Here is a 19267-nt window from a genome sequence, read left to right on the forward strand (position 1 = left end):
TAGACAAAACAAGACATTTGAAGATGTGGGAAATTATTATGGCCATTTTCTCTATTGTCTGACATTTCATAGAAAACACAATCATCGACTTCTCTAGAAAGTAACCTGCAGATTAATCAATAATGAAAAGAAGCCTTAGTTGCAGCCCTTATTGTTAGGGCGCATTTAAAAAACATAAGTACACTAGTAGTTTATTTTAAGTCCTTGTTAGACCATAATATTATGGTCACTTCACTTGAGACGGTGCTGCACTGTTAGTCTAAGAGCAACACTGGCCTCAGGTACTTATTGTGCACCGTTTGTCTTGTAATTCTGAGTTTAATTTCTCTCGTATAGTTTATTTTTTAATTTGATATACATTATGTTTCGCTTTTCTCTATTAATCTGCATTTGTTTCTGCCGCAACATCTGAATTCCCTCTCTGGCTTATTTTATATTAATATGACAACATGATCACAAAACCCCCAGAACAAGATGTATAGAGATATTATAAATATAACAAATGTGCTCATCTTCTCAAGCTGGCATCGACTTAACCCAGAGGCTAACCTGAGCTGAGTGCCTGCCACACACAGTTACACAGACACACAGACACACAGACAGTCACACACACACACACACATACACACACACACACACGGCTTGAATCTCTGCCAGCACTGCAGACATGGGTGTGGCTGCCTTCATCGATAACTCAAAATCTGACGCTGCTGTGAAAACTCTAAAGGTTTAGTACACACTCACTGGTAACTACAATGTTTGACTGATTGTTAATTGGACAATACTCACATATTTGATAATATGATCTGCTTAGTCATGAATAAGGACCAACTACTCCATGAACCCAGTTAGAAACAGAAGTGCTAATGCCGTCATGCTGAATGATCATCGAGGCAGCTGGAGAAGCTTCTGACCTTCACACCACATACATCTCTTATGTTTGAGAAGCTTCAACAAGATAATTCTTTGCATTTCTGCTTAAAAAAAACAGCTAACTAATATCTGATAATCGATTTAGCTCAACAAGACACACCAACAAAGAAGAAAAGGGTGTGTTTACACGTTAAATATGATGTCTGTGTTGATATTTCACGCCGCAAAGAGAAAACAACAAGGGAGGGGAGATTTTTCTTGTCAGTTTTGATTAACACGGTGACTATGTGGTATTAAAATAGATTTTATTGGCTAGCACCAACATTTACAAGCCTACACACTCTGATGATGTAATAACTTCCACAGTGAAATCCCTTTACATGCCACTCTCACACATGCATGCCCTCCACACTCAAAATGTTTATTTTAATAGCTGGGTGGGGATCATGTCGAGTCACACTCAAGTGTGGCTGTGGACTAAGAAAGAGGATGAATTACATCAGTGAGTGAGTCACTGTCACACGAGTGTTCGTTCCTGGTCACCATGTTTGATTTCTTCACATCATTAAATGTACATTATAATGCTATTCCTCTGAAATGTACATGTTAAGTCTCACAAAAAGAAATACACAAGTACTAATGATTCAAAGTTGCACTAAATTACACTCAACTCGCTTTGTTAAAAAACAGAGAAAATCAAAGTAGTCAGTGTCGGAGCAGATTTGGTGGCATTCCAGTCGGCGCTGTGCTTTGACGATGACCGAGTGACCCGAGTCAATTTGCCTCCCTGTATAGGATGTGTTTGACAAGCACTGAGTAAATGTACTCAGCCATTAGGAAAACAGGCCTATCTTTAAGAGCAAACACTAAACCCACTCACTCCAGAAGCCTGTGTCAATATGCAATTTCTCAGTGCCAGCGAGTTGCTTATAACCTGCTGCAGCTTCAGAGGGAAGATCTACCACCTCTTACTTCTTTTAATAACAGTGGTGGAAGAAGTACATGAAAAATGCTCCATTACAAGTAAAAGTACTTCATTCAAAATCCTACTGAAGTATCATCTGCTAAATATACCCAAGTATCAAAAGTAATAGTACTTAGCAATCAAATGAAATATTATTAGCTTTTATTTTTATTAGATTGTTGTTATTACTGATGCAACAATTAGGTAAGCAGTTGTAGTTGAGGTGGAGATAGTTTCACAGTAAACATAGTTTAGCCCTGTGGTTCCCAACCTAAGGGTTAGAACATACCTGTCAACCCTTCGGTTTATCCCGCTGTCCTCCCGCTTAAATATTTCCCCGTAATTATCCCGTATTTTTAACCCTTCAAAAATACATACTTTAGATAAACATGTATTTCCTGAATGTATATACCCGTCCCTTATGTGTTTACGTTTACATGATATGGGTAGGGGCTGGGTGGCTCAGAGCTGTTAAGGTATGGGCGGAGTCCGCCAGAGAATGACCCTTATTTTGAAATTCCAATGTTGGCAGGTATGGGTTAGACTCCTCCAAAAGGGTCACAAGATAAATCTGAGGAGACGTGAGATGATTAATGGGGTAGGAAAGAAGAAATAACTAAATCCTGCTACACAAATTTTAAATGTATTTTTTGGCCTTTTTTGTGGAATATTAGATAACTCACAGTTATTGACATGAAACTTGTGCGAGGTTTAGGAAACGTCTCTTTAGTGTAACTGCTAACAGCTCACAGATGTCTGAAACATGAAAAGGAGCCTCAACCAGACACTGTATTTTTGGTAAGAGGTCACAAACCAGAAAGGTTGGGAACGACTGGTTTAACTTTTAACAAGGCATATTAGCTTCTTATAAGTTTTCTATGTAAAGTCTTTATCTCAAAAGTACCTTAATGGTTTCAAAACATCTCACCAAAGGACTGCAGTTTAAAACTGCTGAGCATTTACAAAATGTCGATGTGCGCTGTCCTTATAAATAAATGTAATTAAATGAAACTACAGCTCTGAAATAATTGTAGTGGAGTAAAAATCTTATCCTCTAAAACATGGACATATAAAGCTGCATGAAATAGAAACAGTCAAGTACAAGTACCCCAGGCTTGTACCAAAGTATAGTACTTAAGTAAATGTACTTAACTTACTCTTACTAACTTCACAGTATGAGCAAACTTATCGTGTCGTATTAAAAAAAACATTCCCTTTTCTAGACTTAAGCCTGAACTCTTTTCAACTGCAAACTGTCTCGGACGTATTTGTTCCACGTCAGGAGTGTGACCAAACGTTAGTGAAGTTTATTCTCTGGTTTCCAACACAGACGAAGTGAAATGCACAGCTGAGCACAAACATAAATCAAGAATTGACTGCAGGAGAGGTTGAACGAGATAACTCAGGACAATTGTAGGTTTCAAAGAAGAGGCATCCCCATATAAAACCTCCGACGCTTTGTGCTGCACACACATAGTTGTGTGATTTGTGTGCGTCTCTTGGCGAGTGTGGAGGTGTGCCATGAGGGATCACAGGGTGGATTTATGAAGTGGTGACAGATTTCAGAAACCTTAATCCAGCTTTGAATTCTGACTGTGTGCACGTGAGTATCTGTACGAGTACAGGTACATCAGCAGTTATAGCAGCTCAACATACTGCAAAGTGAGCAAAGAATTGTCCGTCTGTGAGCATCAACGCCTGTTTTGAGAAATCCTACATAAACCACTCAGGAAATTATGACATATATCATTATATTATGTGCAAGATTGGGGTCTTAGCTGCATGCAGCTACAGAGAAATAAAAGTTCCTCTCAACACTCGCTCGTTTAATGTAAATCGAGACAAGCAAAAACCGTCCAGACATCAGCAGAAAGAGCGGAAATGCGGGAGGCGCAGAGAGAAGCTTCCCAAATCTGGCCACCATACAGTCAACTGGAATGTAACAGTGAGGGGGAGTCCGGGGTGGAAACATAGAGTCACGTCCCAATTCAGTGTTCAGACAAAAGGAAAGTCAGGACAGAAAGAGAACTAGAAAACTGTTGTGTCCAACTATAACTGAATACCTAAAGTGTTCTCACACAGTACAGTCCAGTCCTTTATGACTTGCTTCTTTCTTACTCTAAGAGTGAAAGAGCTGAAAACGATAAGTCAATTAATCGATTAGTCATCCATTAATCGTCATTTCTCAAGTAGAAATGCCAAAAATTCCCTCGTTCCAGGCCAGCTTCACGCTTGTAACTATTTGCTGCTTTTCTTTGTCTTATAGATAGAGCAACAATATTCGCTTCATTTGCAATTATTTTCTATTAAAAGGCCAAACGATGGACAAATTCTGGCATGCGTTTCCTGTTTTCGCTGCAATCTCCAGCCGACTCTGGTGTTCTCACAGGACAGAGTCCACCTTTGTTCAACTTCAACTGTGCTCGTTCGTGCAGCGGAAACACTGATGACACTCTGTTTGGAATTGAAAAAGCGTGCTTCATCGCTATATTTTGTACCATTAAATACCAACAGACTGGAGCAGCAATCCCAAACAATGTTTATAGTTTGTGATCACTTTACTTTACAATATCGACAGCGTGTCCTTTTTCATGGCTGCATGCGTGTAATGTTACCAAACCTTTATTCGACAGAAAACTTCATTGGCACTGCAACTCTATTTTAATTATAGATTTATTTTCTTGATTAATTGTTAACATATCAGATAGTCAAATAGTGAAAATGATCAAAAGCGGCGACTTCAAATGTCTTGTTTTGTACAAAGAACACTTCAAACCCCAAAAATCTTAAATGTATTCTCACATTAGACAAAGAAAAGCATCTTAAACTGGGTAATGTTTGGTCTTTTTACTTAAACAATTAATCAATTATCAAGATAGTTGCCAATTAATTGGTTGATTAATCAACTAATGGTTTTAGGTTCAAACTTAATATTTTTAAGCTTAGTTTTAGTTTTGTTGGAGAGAAGCAATCGATTTAAATGACATTACCTTGGGCTTTAGGAAACTGTCCACTGTTTTCTGAAGTGTTATAGACTAAATGATTCCTGTGCATCAGAAACTAGTTGAATTACATGTTCTTGAAATGGGTCACAAAAAGGTAAACATGTTTTCCTTTCTCACACTGCAGTTATGGGCGGTAACATAACCCCAGTGTCCTTTTCAATGATGAATCTGAATATTAAACAGTGGAAACACTGATAAAAACTCACATGGTAAAAACTGCGTACTGACGATATAAAAATGGCTACAGGCATTACACTGTAGGTCAGAGAGGATTACTCAGCCACAGAAACATAAACCTCACTCACTTCAAGTATTTATAATCTCAACAGTCTCCTCGCACTAACAGTGCAAAGCTGTTGCTAATTGTTATTACAGATCAGTCACTGCTGGGCTGGGCCTCAGCTTTCCCAGTTTCTCAAGTTATCACAGCGAGCTGAATGCACGCAGGGTGATTACAGCACAAGTGAAACATGAGAAGGATCGATTACATGTTATGATAGTAGAACCGGTTCTGCTGAAGTTATGTGGGAAATTAGGAACAAACATGATCCTCAAAACAGGTTTGGGTTGTTATGCATATTTATGATCCCGGTGTTTATGTAAAAGGCATGTAAAGTATATTTCACACGGCTGAGAGGTCACAGTAGGTTTTAAAGTTACAAAACATGAGCAGACTTGACAGATGAAAGCATCCGGTCCGGTAACATTCCTAATCTGTCATCTTCCATACGATCTTACTACATCTTCAAATATATTCATGTTAGCTCTAAAATGTATTTATTTGAGGTTGACAGCTACTATTAAATGTGTCAAGATAGGTTTGTAAATATTTGCCTTTGAGGTCTTGGCTTGCTGTCGAGTATCACTACACCTAGAAACTTTCTATCGGTAAATCCGAGCTGTGTACCGGACACTGTCAGCACTGTTTGAGTTTTAGCTGCCTGTGCACTCTGTAATGGAGATCATACATTTATCTGTTCATCGAGGAATACCAGAGAGCAACAGCTGTGAGGCTAAAGCAGGAGACAGACCTTGGAATGAAACTGTGATTCCGTGATAACGGCTGTATTTGCCTCATTTGTGTTGTGATTTGTACATTTTTCCAAACTTAAACGTGCATTAACTACTTTTTTTGGCCACCTGGCGGCAGCAGAAACAAATTGTGAACACAGCATTGGCCTAGCGTCACCTTTTAAGTTCATAAGCTAAACAACGAGCTGAAACTGAAGCAGATTCAGGTGATAATTCTGTGTAACTGCATCACTATGAGCGACCCGCCGACACATCTCCCCTTTATGTCCCCCAATCACGACTAAAAACCAATGGGTGCCTTTGGAGTTGCTGCTCCGCAACTGTGAAACAAGTTGCCATTAGATATCAGATGTGCTCCCTCCATCTCCGTTTTTAAACCTAGGCTAAAGACATGTTTTTAGTGACTGCCCTTTTTGGCACACTTCAATCTGTTAGCATGTCTATAATTCTGCATTTGTATATCGCGGTTTATTGTTGTCGTTGGTATGTTTGTCGTGTTTTTTCTATCTTCTACTTTTCATTTTGATGTTCTTTAGTCAACTTAAGCTGTGTTTAAATGGACTTTAGAAATAAACTGTATTTACTGTATTATGTGTAAGTTGTTAGCAAACAGTTTCTTCTTTTACACATCCAGTAGTTACAGAGCAACATTATCGTTCATTTGGAGTCCTGTTTCTGTCCATTTGAAGAATGTAAGTCAAATATTCACTATCCTTTTAGCTCTGTTGTTGGGCTGAGGGAAATGTGTCTTTATTAACTAAATGCTCCATAATGTTCACCAGTTAGCTGCTAACTGTGTCTGTCTACGGTTTGGTGCTGAGCAGGTAGTGTAGTGAGTTTTTAGAACTTTTCCACTGAAAACAGCGGCCTGCTGAAAGCGTCACTCTGAGACACGAGCGGCGAGAGTGAACCAAAAAAGTAAAGTTTTAAGCCGGACAGTTAAACAATGAGCAGAAAGTCACTATAGAGCTCCATAAAGCCAAAGGGCGCTGCATATTTAGGTCATAATTCTCTCTAACCTCATCAAAACGAGCGATCCCCTTTCACAATTTTATTAAAAATATCGATTGGACCCAAAACAGCCACGTTTGGCTTCATGACAATGTGTTTTTCAGATAACAAAATCGGTTTACAAAGTGTTTTAATGGCTTATTTTGGCATTTAATCTTCAGATTTAAAAACTCACTAAATTTAGAGGTTCAGAGCTAAACCAAGATGGTTTGTCATTGTTCTCTTTCCTTTTTCAACTGTATCGCATCATTATATTCTTCTGTCCTTCACACGCAGGTTTACATATACATTCCCCTTGTATCCCCAAGTATTTACCTGATGAACTGCTTTAAAGAAGTGCAGCTCATCAAACTGACTGCAAGCTGTATTGAATACAGTTTAGGTAATATCAGTGTAGAAAGCCCTCTCTTGTTATGAAAAATACTATACATGCATACAGTAAGGTATATAAGCTCCAGTTAACCTCTAACTTCAGCTGACAGAGGAATCTGTGCGTGTGCGTGCGCGTGTAAGGTCATGTTCGTAAAGCTCTGGCGTCCACACAGTGAGCCATGCTGGAGCAAAGTCGGAACAGGTGGTCTCATCAGCGACACGCCCATATGGAGGCCATGTCGAGCATTAGCTGACCAGCGCTAGGCTAACACTGAGGCAAAACAATGCAGGCAGGTGAGGGGAGTGACTTAGCACAATCAATACACTAAAGCTAAGACACGTGGTCCGAGGAGAAAGGAGGTCAATCCAATTAGTTAGACCTGAGAGACAAACATTGGCGCTCTGTCCAATCCGGTGCTAGTCCTAGAATATACGTACAATACACACAGATGTGTTAAACTAACTAAGTCACACACAAAAATACATTTTTATCAGACGCAGTTAAAGAGTCACAAAAACCTAAATAAGACGAACAGGAAATTGCTATGTTATACATTGCCTGGAATTAAGTGGTTGATTATCTAATCCAATCCAAAACTGGCTTGTCCCATTCTTTGACCTCAGCTCACTTCAATGTAGTGCGAAGTAAGCTACTGGCAAATGACATTACTGCACTTAGTCTCACATAGCCAGACCTATCTCCACAGCACTGCGTCAGTTGTTGCTGGATAAAGATCTGGCTCCAGTATAGGGGGAAAACACTCTGGCTTGTTTGAATTTCTTTAAACCAATCACAATCGTCTTGGGCAGCGCCAAGCATAGGATGCAGCGACGGTGCCCTTGCAAAACAGCCACATGCAAGAGCGGAAGGGGAGGAGACTGCCGGCTGAAATATGCGGCCGATAGCTTATGCTTATTCTACATCCGGATAGTCAGACTACACTGCACTCATCACAGAGTCGTACTCTGAAGGTACACTGTTGAGTTTTCTTGTAAACAAACAGTCAAGTTTGCATTCAGTGTCTTGAGGCTGAACAAGCATGTTGAATTCATTTCCTCCCTCATAAAACAGTTGCAAAGTAAAACACTTTAATATTTTGAAACTTTGTTCCCATCGGCTGCCAGTTTTCTTCTTGTGTTGGTGCGTTACCACCAGCAACTTGCGATCAGTGGAAAAGTGTGAAACTGTGGATTTCATGTAACATTTGGACTGCTGCAATCGACATGGGTCGTCTCTCACTGACTTACATGCTAGAGGAGCACAAGATCATCTAAACATTGATCCATCGTTGCACTCTGTCAAAAACGCTGTGTGAACGTTTGTCCATTTCATGATTTCTGCTATTGACAAGAAGAAAATTGAAAGAGAAAGGCAATTGAAGAGATCACCATCATGTTAAAGCCCTTTTATTAGCCAGGTGAAGGTCCGTTAGCCACTTAATACGACGCTTCTGACAGTCTGAACCAGTCTGTTAGTGTGTGTGTGTGTGTGTTCCCATTCATCAGTTTCTGTGCGCGTGTGTGTGTTTCCAGTCACAAGAGGTGCAACGTTGTGTCCATGACGAGTTGTCACTATGAGTCAGTGACGTGGACGTTATCCATAATCTCAAAGTTTGAAAAGAAAAGATTATCAAAACAGACAATTCAAACAGGAATATAGTTTAAAATGTGTGTAATAAATTTGTGCGCTCATATTACAGCTGATCGGCCTGGGAACACTTAAATATAAGTTTTAAAACATTTAGGGGGAGAGTTTTACCTTATCTGAATGGAGACCTCAAAGAGCCTGAGAAGGTTTAACATTATTTACATTATGATGAGTTAACATCAAAGGGAAATGGCGCCGTATGTAGAACATAATCCTGACATGGTCCTTTAATGATTGAACCCTGAAGTCAGTGTTTATTGGGCATAAGCGGTGATGTCTTGAAGTCCCTGGCTGTTTTATGATAGAAGGAAAAAACATCTCCACACTTACTAAAACGCACCACAACGCCTCTTCAGAGTCCGTGTTCAGGACAGTTAATGAGTCATTCACACTACAACAGGCAACAGAGCACAAAGATGTATTCTTAGCCACTTCTCACTGGGATGGGCCAGTGAGAAGCCAAACGTTATCTTCGCTAAAACATCCATCTCGGGAAGAGATGACCACCTGTAATCTAACTTCCCTCAACTTGGCACCAACAAATCCAAGACAAACTACCGGAAAATATACAGAGCAGCACGTGGCCTGGCTGGAATGATTTTTCCATGAGCGACTTCTTGCTCCGGGGGTGACATCCCTCATGTCTTCTGCTCTCTTCCAGATGTGTGCTCGTTTCACACTCTGCTTTATTACTGCACATCTGGGAAGCACAAGATGACCACTTACACACACACACACACACCCCCCCCCCACACCCACACACACACTAGCACCAGCAGCAGCAGCAGCAGCAGAGAGGTCACCTGTGAGGATTTATGTAACTTGAGTGAGGAGTGGAGAGCGTGCTTTACGCATTTATGTAACAGAGTTTATTGATACTCAAAATCATGAGGATGGAAAATCTGCTGGGGGAACAGACTGAGCTCTGAAGGAGGGCGAGAAGAGGCTTCAGATTGTAACTGTTGTCAGAGTCTAAAGGTTTTTTATAATTACCTTTGGGGCTTTAGAAGACATAGATTACATATATAAATAATCAAAAACTTTACTTCAGATCTTTTCCTGAATTTGAAAATGTCTGAATTTGAGACCGTTTCTGTAAAACAGCATCAAAAGAAGACTTTGTGGACAGTTTTTGCTCTTTCTGTTGTTGCCACTCCTACAGGAGAGAGCTGAGGGGAGGGTTTTTAAAACAAGTCCCAAACATCCGCTCTTTCACAGATTCAGAGGAGAGTTTCTAAGGAAGGACGACAGGGGGAAGGCAACATGTGGCCAGCTGCAGATGAACAAAGTCACAGCAACAGAAGGGAGGACAGAGAGAGAGAGAGAGAGAGAGAGAGAGAGAGAGAGAGAGAGAGAGAGAGAGAGAGAGAGAGAGAGAGAGAGAGAGAGAGAGAGAGAGAGAGAGAACAGAACAGAATTCACTTCAAAATGTACATATTTTATAGTTTTCTTGTGTCCAACCGACAGTCCAAAACCAAAACTTATTCAGTGTAATTACTGATGACAAAGATATAGAAAATATTTCACATTTGAGAAGCTGGAACTTATTAAATGTGGCATTTTTACTAAGACAAATGAATAAAAGGTGAATCGATTATTAAAATAGTTGCCGATTCGTTTTCTGTTAACAACTTATCAAGTAATCAACTATATGTGAATGAATATAAACTAGTGAGACTTTAAGTTAGAAAGACATCAGATATGAACAGCCACAGCTGAAGGCATTAACGACACAGATGTTCCCCACAGTAATTTAGTTTTAAGACGACAAAGAAAAGAGCTTGTCCACTGTGATTGAACTTTACGTCACACAGAATAAAGACATTTCTGTCCGTCTCATTATGACACACTGGTGCAGGTGTAGTCAGGGAAGTGGGGCAGCTGGTCAAGTCTGACAGTGCGTGAGTGTGAGTGTGAGTGTTCTGCTGACGAGGCACCTGCAAACTCTGGCGTACCCCAGCATAAATAAAGTGCTTGTGAGGGGACACAAACAGGCACATTGTCGGGCTGCTGCAGACATCTGTTGCCAACTAGTTGGCTCAAAAAGTGTAATGAGAGATAAAACAGAGAAGCTTATACATCATGTAAGAAATGTTACTGTTTGGCCATAAAGTTCTGCCGTTAAAGTATATCTGCACAGAGCTGGGGCTGTAACTAACGATTATTTTTATAATCATCATAGTGTATGCAACGTCAAAGAATGTGCATCACGTTTCTTATTTTCTGCGACCAAAAGTCCAAAACCTAAATATGTTGCGTTTACAATCGTGATGAAGAAAAACAGAAAATCCTCTCATGTGAGAAGCTGGAACCAGACAATGTTTTATTATTTTGCTGGGAAAATGACAAACAATTATTTGATTATCAAAGTAGTTGCAGATAATTTTTCTGTCAATCGACCAATATAATATTAATGAATCATTTCCGCTGTATTAGAGCACTGTAACGGAGGGAGGACTGTGACAAGTTTAGTGATGTGCAATGAATGTATTTTACAAAAATAACTTCTATCCCCACTTTACCTGCAGAGTTCAAAAGATCCAAGTTTAATAAAGGTTAGTTTGAGCGGCTACACAACACAAACTACGGTCAGCTAAGAAGGCAAACAAATCACTCTGACCCCTTTGAGACTGATGAAGCTCCACCAAATCTTTCTGTAACCTTCGACCTCAAGCTGTTACAGTCAGAGCGAGAAGCTGCATCAACACTAGGCTCTGCTCGATAGTTGACAAAGCAGGAACAGTATGTACTCCTCTTTTCAGCCAGTGGTGCCAGTCTTCATGTAGATAGTTTCAGAGGAAAATAAGAGCTTGGCACCGGGATGGAGAGATAAACAATTGGGGAAAAGTAACAGCTGGAGCATTTGTCTTCTTTCAGCTTAGCAAAATGCTAGTAATTGTAACACTGGTGATACAAGTCTGCAGTTGTTGCTAGTGGGTTATCATTTCTTAAACATTTGACCAGATGAAAGTAGCTAACCTAAGATTTGATCAACATGAACTGAAAGAGTAACTGCTTTAAAGAAAGTAAGTCACTGCTTGAATGTGACAGTAAGATTCCCATCAAAGTTGTGGGAAAAATGCCAAATATTGTTGGCATCTCAAGTCTAGACAAGTGCAGTGAGCATCTGTAGTTGTAGAATAGTAAGAAACCTCGTCAAAAATCCCTTTGACATTTTTAATAATGCAAATAACCACAATTTGAGCCTTGGGAAAGAGCCTCTCAACTGTATGCTCTGAGCTTCACTCTATATGTTTAGATAAGAAAGGTGTTTCTCTCAGAATTTCTGTTTTAACAAACACATTTTCCCATAAACCCTGGGTTAAATGCCCCAGCCTGACAAATGAGTGAACGGTGAAGCAGTTTTTAGAAAACAGATTACAGCTAAAATAAAATATGGATATATGTGATGACACAAGTCTGTGTTTTCATGAGAGTAGCCATTTATTTCCTCACAAAATAATCTTTGTTTAACTTGGTTTAAAAACGAGGGTTTTATCTTCTAATACTGGAGTGGAAGCCAATGTGTCTGAATATGGAAAGTAAACCCAAGGAACACAGGAGCTTCATTTTTTCAGAAAGGCCAATAAAAGAAATAGTGAATGAGAGAGTGCATCGACTCTGACAGAAGACGGATGAATAGCCGGGATGTGAGTGTCGAGGCTTCTGCTCCCTACTGGCTGAGTTCATTTAAACAACAAATAAAGTGGAAGATAATGGACAGATTAATAATAAAACGGTAATAAAAGTTAAATTAAGCACTCTGATCATTATTTACCACTAGTGACAGATCAGCCTTTCCTCGATCATCTCGGACAACCCTGAGCAAACAACTCTAAACATATGGCTTGATGTTACATAATCCTCATGACAAGGAGACTAGTTGCTCAAAAACTAATGCAACTCTATTCTGCAACAACCGTCTCTCTCTCTCTCATCTCGTCTTTTTATTCCACCGCAGCCTGAGGAAAACAACATTTTCAGGGCTCTGTAAATCTCGCTCGACCCCGCCCAGTTGGGAGAGATCCCAGTAATACACACTAATCCTACTCAGTGTTTGTAGTATCTCTGGGGAGATGGTATTAGATGTGCAAATGTATGTGTACGTTTCTGTGTCTGGGAAGGCTGAGAGGCGAAACTGTAGACCTGGGCTGACTCACACTAAGAGTGTTTCTGTTGGCTGGGGAAAGACGGAGGAGCACCAGAGGAGCTCCCCGGGTCAACAGTAGGTGAGATTAATTCTGCAGATATGTTGCACTTTAACAAAGAACTACAAGAGTTACTTTACCAAAGGGCATGTGATGTCTCACATGTTGCCATAAAGCTGAATCCTAAAGAAAACAAACCTCAAACTTTTAATAGATCTCTGGCCATCACAGGGAAACAAGCTGACGTATACACAACCACAATATATGGCTTATAAAGTTGTTACTGCAGACGCAAAATTAAGTTTCTGGTGATGAATGAAAGTCCAACATTAACACTTCTTAAAGCGGTGTTTTGGTCTTCACCAACTCCTGAGAAAAATATCTGTTTATTCATCTGCTGGATATTTTGTCTTTCTTCACCAACTTTGTCCCTCTGGTGTTTGGTGCTGGGCTAAAGGTTGGCGTACAAATAGGTCAATTACAGCTTTTTAATTGGAAACAACTGCCGACTGGTTGATGAGAACTTCTAAAGACACAGCTACATGGATACAGGCAATTTGTAAGAAAAACAATGAGCTAAAAGAAGCCTAAAATGTATGTTGTGTGTTAATTCTAGAGCTGTAACTAAAAATTATTTTATAATCAGTTAAGTCTTGATGAATTCTGTTAAAAATGTATAAAATGGTAAAGAATTGATGAGATGTCCTCTGATTCTGTTCACTATGGTATAAGAAAAGCAGCAGATCCTTATATTTCATTAATTAATTAGATGATTATCAAAATATATGTAATTTATAGTTGATTCGTTTTCTGTCAACTGTTTAGTTCATTGGATCAGCCTCACGTTCCATTTTTGCATAGAAATCTGTATTTACTAATGATTCCGTATTCAGGCCGCCATAAAATAAGGGTAATGATTGAGAGCTTTTATGTCTCTGTGCCCGACTGAATTTATGTGTGTGCACATGAAAGTGTGTCCATCCTTTGATGGCAGCAGCGACGATGCTTTGCAGCTCAGGCATTGAAGTGTGACACACACACACACACACACACACACACACACACACACACACACACACACACACACACACACACACACACACACACACACACACACACACACACACACACACACACACACACACACACACACACACACACACACACACACACACACACACACACACCCTGGGCTTGGAAAGCAGATTGTGATGATGCACAGTCAGAGTGCGCAGCGTGACGTAACCCCAAACTCTGCCTCTTGACCCAGGGGGAGAACAGAAGACAGCTGAGCTCATATTAAGCTGTCACTTGGCTCACATGTAAAAACAAATGACCGCACTTCCTGTGAGCGGTCTATATTTTCAACATAAACTGGCCTGAATCCAAATTCTTATTTATTATATTCCATAAAGACATCAGTGTTAAATTTGGTTGGTGCAGTATTCTTTTTTACGTATAGTTTTTGCCGATCTTTCCTTTATTTTTTTATAGAAAAGTCTGTAGAGATGTCCAGGAAACGGTAAAGGGTACGACGTTGCGGTTATGTTAACCATTTGGCTACCAGGACGCCCCAGTCGGTAGCATTTTAAGCACATCTCTCTTTATTATACCTACTTAGGAAATTTTTAAATGTCAGGTAGCCACCTGAAAACCCAAAGACACGACAGGCTGACCTATGGATTTAAAGCCTGGGTGGTAGTTAAACACTAGATGATGTCTAGCTAGTACAAGAAAAACTGTAAATAAAAAAAAGAAATACACCAACGGATCCATCTCTAAACTATCCAAAAATACATGTTTTTATCTATAAATCTTTAATCTAACAGTTATTTGTCTTTGTAGAGGTCACAAATACCTTTTTAAAAATGGACAAGGTTAACTATTAAGTAGCGAACTCAGAAAAGACGAGACATCTGCACTAACCTATCGTTAAGAGCTAATTTCAGTGTTTGTCGTTAGTATACACGTTTATGCAGCTTTAAAATATGATCACACCAAGTTGTGGATTGGAAAGAGCTTTAAAGTTTCTATTCTATAAAGTAACTGCGTTATTGAGAAAGAGTCAAAACATCCTGTGTATCATGTTCAATGTTGGCATGGAGACAAAAGAGACGCAAACTATTGCACACAATAAATTCCAGTGTGCAAATATGTAGTCACAAGCTTAATGTCAATTTGAGTCATAGCTGGCGCAAGAAGGAAAACAACGTCAAGAATGACAGACAGCAGATAAGCCCTCAACCAGCATCAGGTGAAGTATCTGTTGTATTTCACGTATGCTTGTATTTGTCTTCATTCTGCAAGTCCAAAGGTGTTGAAGGTAGGATCAGTAAAATCTGTCCAATCCCTTCAAACTAACTCACGAAAGTCTGTCACATCTCAAATTGCCTTATTTTAGAATAATAACCATGTTCAACCAAAACACTGTAACTCGCTGTGTTTTTCCAACCAGCAAAACATGGTTTATGTTTTCATCTCCTTTAAGTTGAGTTTTATTAATTGGAGCATTTGAGAGACGGGGCTTGTCAGGATCTTAACACATAACTGCAGCTGTTGGCTGGTTTCCCAAAAGACCAAAACCTCTTGTAAGTGATATCCTCTATCAGGAGTTTAAAAAAATAAAAACTCTCTCTCTCTGTAAGCTTTAGGCTTCGGGTGAGTTTGCCCTGCGCCTGACAGTCAACAGGAAACGTCTGTCTGATGGCTTAACACTGTCCTGGTTTTGGATATCCGACTGATGAACTGGTCACTCATTTCTGGAAGTGGGAAGGAAAGGTAATATTCTCTACATCTCTTAAACTAAATTAAACCCAAAAGCCGATTACATTAAGCAAGAAACTAAACATTTTTAACCTTTAAAATAAGCCTGAATTCTCCTCAAACCTTTGATGGAAATTAAGTGTCATGTTTTAGTAAAGTCTAATATTAGCTATTATTTATTTCTTCCTACACATTACTTTCCATAGTGATTTTATAAAACTCAACTCACTTTTTCCTGCTTAATATGTGAACCTAAATTCTGGCATGACATGATGTAATACTGGATTTGTAGAACCTACACCCTAAACCAATTTCCTAAAACTTAAAAACACTACTAGAAATACCCGACACACAACCCAAGCATTATCCACAAAAGCCTGTGCTGACACAAAGATGACAACATTTACAGTGTAGTATCTGTAGTTGGTGTTTCACTAGTACCTTCTCTCTCTTCTTCAAAAGAGTAATCTAGCATTGCACTCTTTTAACACTGTTGGACTAACATTGGATATATTTTTTTATAAATGATCAAGATTGATGCAGCAGAACCAGAGATAGCATCTTTTTTAATCGTTTACATATTCTTCTTTCTTGTCAAAACCTTGAGCCTACACACATTACCCACAATGCAACTTGGCTGCTCACAGCTTGGTCAGAGATTCAGTTGTGTTTTACTAGTAGTGGCTAAGCCGCGAGTCTCAAGCAGAGATAAGGAGCAGTCTACAGCGCTACATACTTCTTTCTTACTTCACACCAGATTCCTTTCATTTTTAAACTTTAGACACAACTGACACTGGCTCAAGTGACATCACTTGAGGACATTCATCAGACTGTGTGCAGCTCCTTCTGGAGCCACAAATGGCTTTAAAAAGGGGACATTATGCTAATTTCCAGGTTCGTACTTGTATTTTGTGTTTCTACATGAAGATGTTTACATGCTTTAATGTTCAAAAAACTAATTATCAATCTGTATACAAGCATCCCAAAAAGAACTGGCTGCGTTGTCTTATTTCACAGTTTGTGGGTTGGTATGCTCTTCAGATACCCAAATCTATTTGTACAAGCACTGAAACTGTGTTTTTCCTTGATATGTCCCCTTTAAACAACTTTTTTCACATACTATAAGTACTCCCAAACACCTGCAAACAGTTCCTCTTCAACCCAAATGAGTTACAACTCTTGAAAACCAATCGTGCATGTCAGAGGTCAAGGTTAAATTCAATTCAATTCCTTTACATTTAGGAAAACATTAAGTACAGTAGAGGTCTGCACTTTGTTACTGTAACCCAGACATCAAACTTCCTATTAGGTAATGTTGGCTGCTGTTCCCCCCCCTCCTCTCCTCTATCTCTTTCTGCAGTAGCACCACAGCTCCAGTATTGGCATCAATCACCCCGCGGGCAGATACGCAATCTTACTGTGCAAACAATTAAAGGGTGCTCCTCTGCACTCAAAACTACTCACTCGTGTTGCTGCGTTAAGGATTAACCCAATATGCTTACACATTAACTCCAGCATCACAGCATTCCTGAGAACTGTGGTTGCTAAACTGAAAGCAATAAAAAAAAAAACGCAGTGTAGAGCTACCTGTTGCAAAGATTGTTCTCTTGTCTGTTAACTTTGAACGTGGCTTCTAATCTGACACTTTCAACTTGACATTAATACTGAGAACACTGGCAGAATTTGTATTTTATTACATGGGGAGGAACTGAAACAGATGAATTATCTTAACTGCAATATTAACTATTCAAAACTGACATCACCTCCAGTAGAGAAGCCATTGAGTCAAAATATAATCAATTATTTGGCTGGTAGATAATGAACATGTTTGTTATGGCTGACTATACCCAGATGAAGAAATACCAGAAGGTATGTATGCATTTCTCTTTGTAAGAGAATCAAGTGCAAACAGCAGGTGGTCAGGTGACGTGACAGTGAGCGATACAACCTCTTATAAACCTGTGTTTGCCTTCCTGACTGGCAGCGTTGTCCATACAGTTAAAAGGTGTTATGCAACCATTAGGAATTCAGTTGATGTTGAAGACAAATGAGAAAACAATGTGTGGTTGTGAACTTGTCAAAGAATCTTGACTGCCTTGCATTAAAGTGACAGGTCCCTGAAGAGGAAATGGAATAAGAGAGGAATGTCTTGAGTGATATGAAAACAACCAGTTTCCTTCACAACCTTTGACTGGGCCTCTACAAGGTCGTCCTTCAGACAATCTTTCCACTGTGCAGAATAAAGTGTCCATAATGACAAAAATAAAAATCTACAACTGTAACCACTGATAGGCCACTGACTGCTTAGAGATAGAGAGATCCCCTAATAAACCTCTGTATGGGGACACTCGGGGCCAACCATAGAGACAGTTGTGGCTAAGCAGTGTTGTGTAACTGATGTTAAAAGCTACACAGAAACTCACATTCACAGTGAGTCATGTTGTGTATGGTGGCATAAATCAATCCATTTACAGGCAAACATCATACCACACATATTGATATAACCTAAATATCTACAGATGATATCCTCTTCCTCCTCTTATGTAGTAATTCAAACATAAAACAATGTGAACCAAGAAGCATTATTAGCAGGAGCTATCAGTCTTTTGGGGCAAATCCAAGTCAAGTCTCAAATCAATTCAAAACAAGCCAACTTTAAGCTAAAAGCCTTAAGAGACATCTGAGATAGGATCTGTGTAATGAGGTCTGACGCAGAATTATTTTTAATACAATGAGAGCTTTTTAATAAGGTGCAGCAACTAACGCTTCAACATAAAGATCGTCTTCTAAATAAATCAATTATAACCATGTGCTCCCGACTTTATCACTCCAGATGAAGTCCCAAATCAAGTCAACGTTATTCATCCCAATATCAGAAATAGAAAATGTGCCTTAAAAGGGCTCTACAATCTGTACAGCATACGACACCCTCTGTTCTTAGACCCTCGGTTCAGATAAGGAAAAACATCCCACAAGAAAACTTTTAACGTGGGAAAAAATGGAAGAAACCTCAAGAAGAGCAAAAGAGAAAGGATCCTTCTCCCAGTACAGAATAGACCAACATAGTCCAGTGTTTCCCCTACCATTGTTACATTACAGGTCATTTAGCAGACGCTCTTATCCAGAGCGACTTACATTGAACTAAGTACAGGGACAGTCTCCCTGGAGCAACTCAGGGTTAAGTACCTTGCTCAGGGGCACAATGGTGGTAGCCTGGTATTTTGTTTGGAAGGCGTACCACTAGACCACTAGGCCATCACCACCCTATATAACACACCCCATTGTCTTGGCAGGGCGCTGCGCCCGGCCAACGGAGCCCCGCGCCCCGTCTGAAATTCAAGGTGTTTTTTTATTTTTTTCTCAAAATATATAAAAAAAATAATAATAATAATTCACAACTCACTTTTCACATTGACAGGTCTCTTTTATTAAATAAACTAAACGCTTATGC

General features: G+C 39.5%; 1 protein-coding gene across 10 annotated transcripts in view; it reads right to left on the reverse strand.

Annotated features, from left to right (window-relative positions):
• Positions 1 to 19267, reverse strand: part of myo9aa (myosin IXAa) — a 99888-nt gene that overhangs the window by 56862 nt on the left and 23759 nt on the right. The window lies entirely within an intron of this gene.

Source organism: Cottoperca gobio, chromosome 3 (assembly GCF_900634415.1).
Source record: "Cottoperca gobio chromosome 3, fCotGob3.1, whole genome shotgun sequence".
Lineage (NCBI taxonomy): Eukaryota > Metazoa > Chordata > Actinopteri > Perciformes > Bovichtidae > Cottoperca > Cottoperca gobio.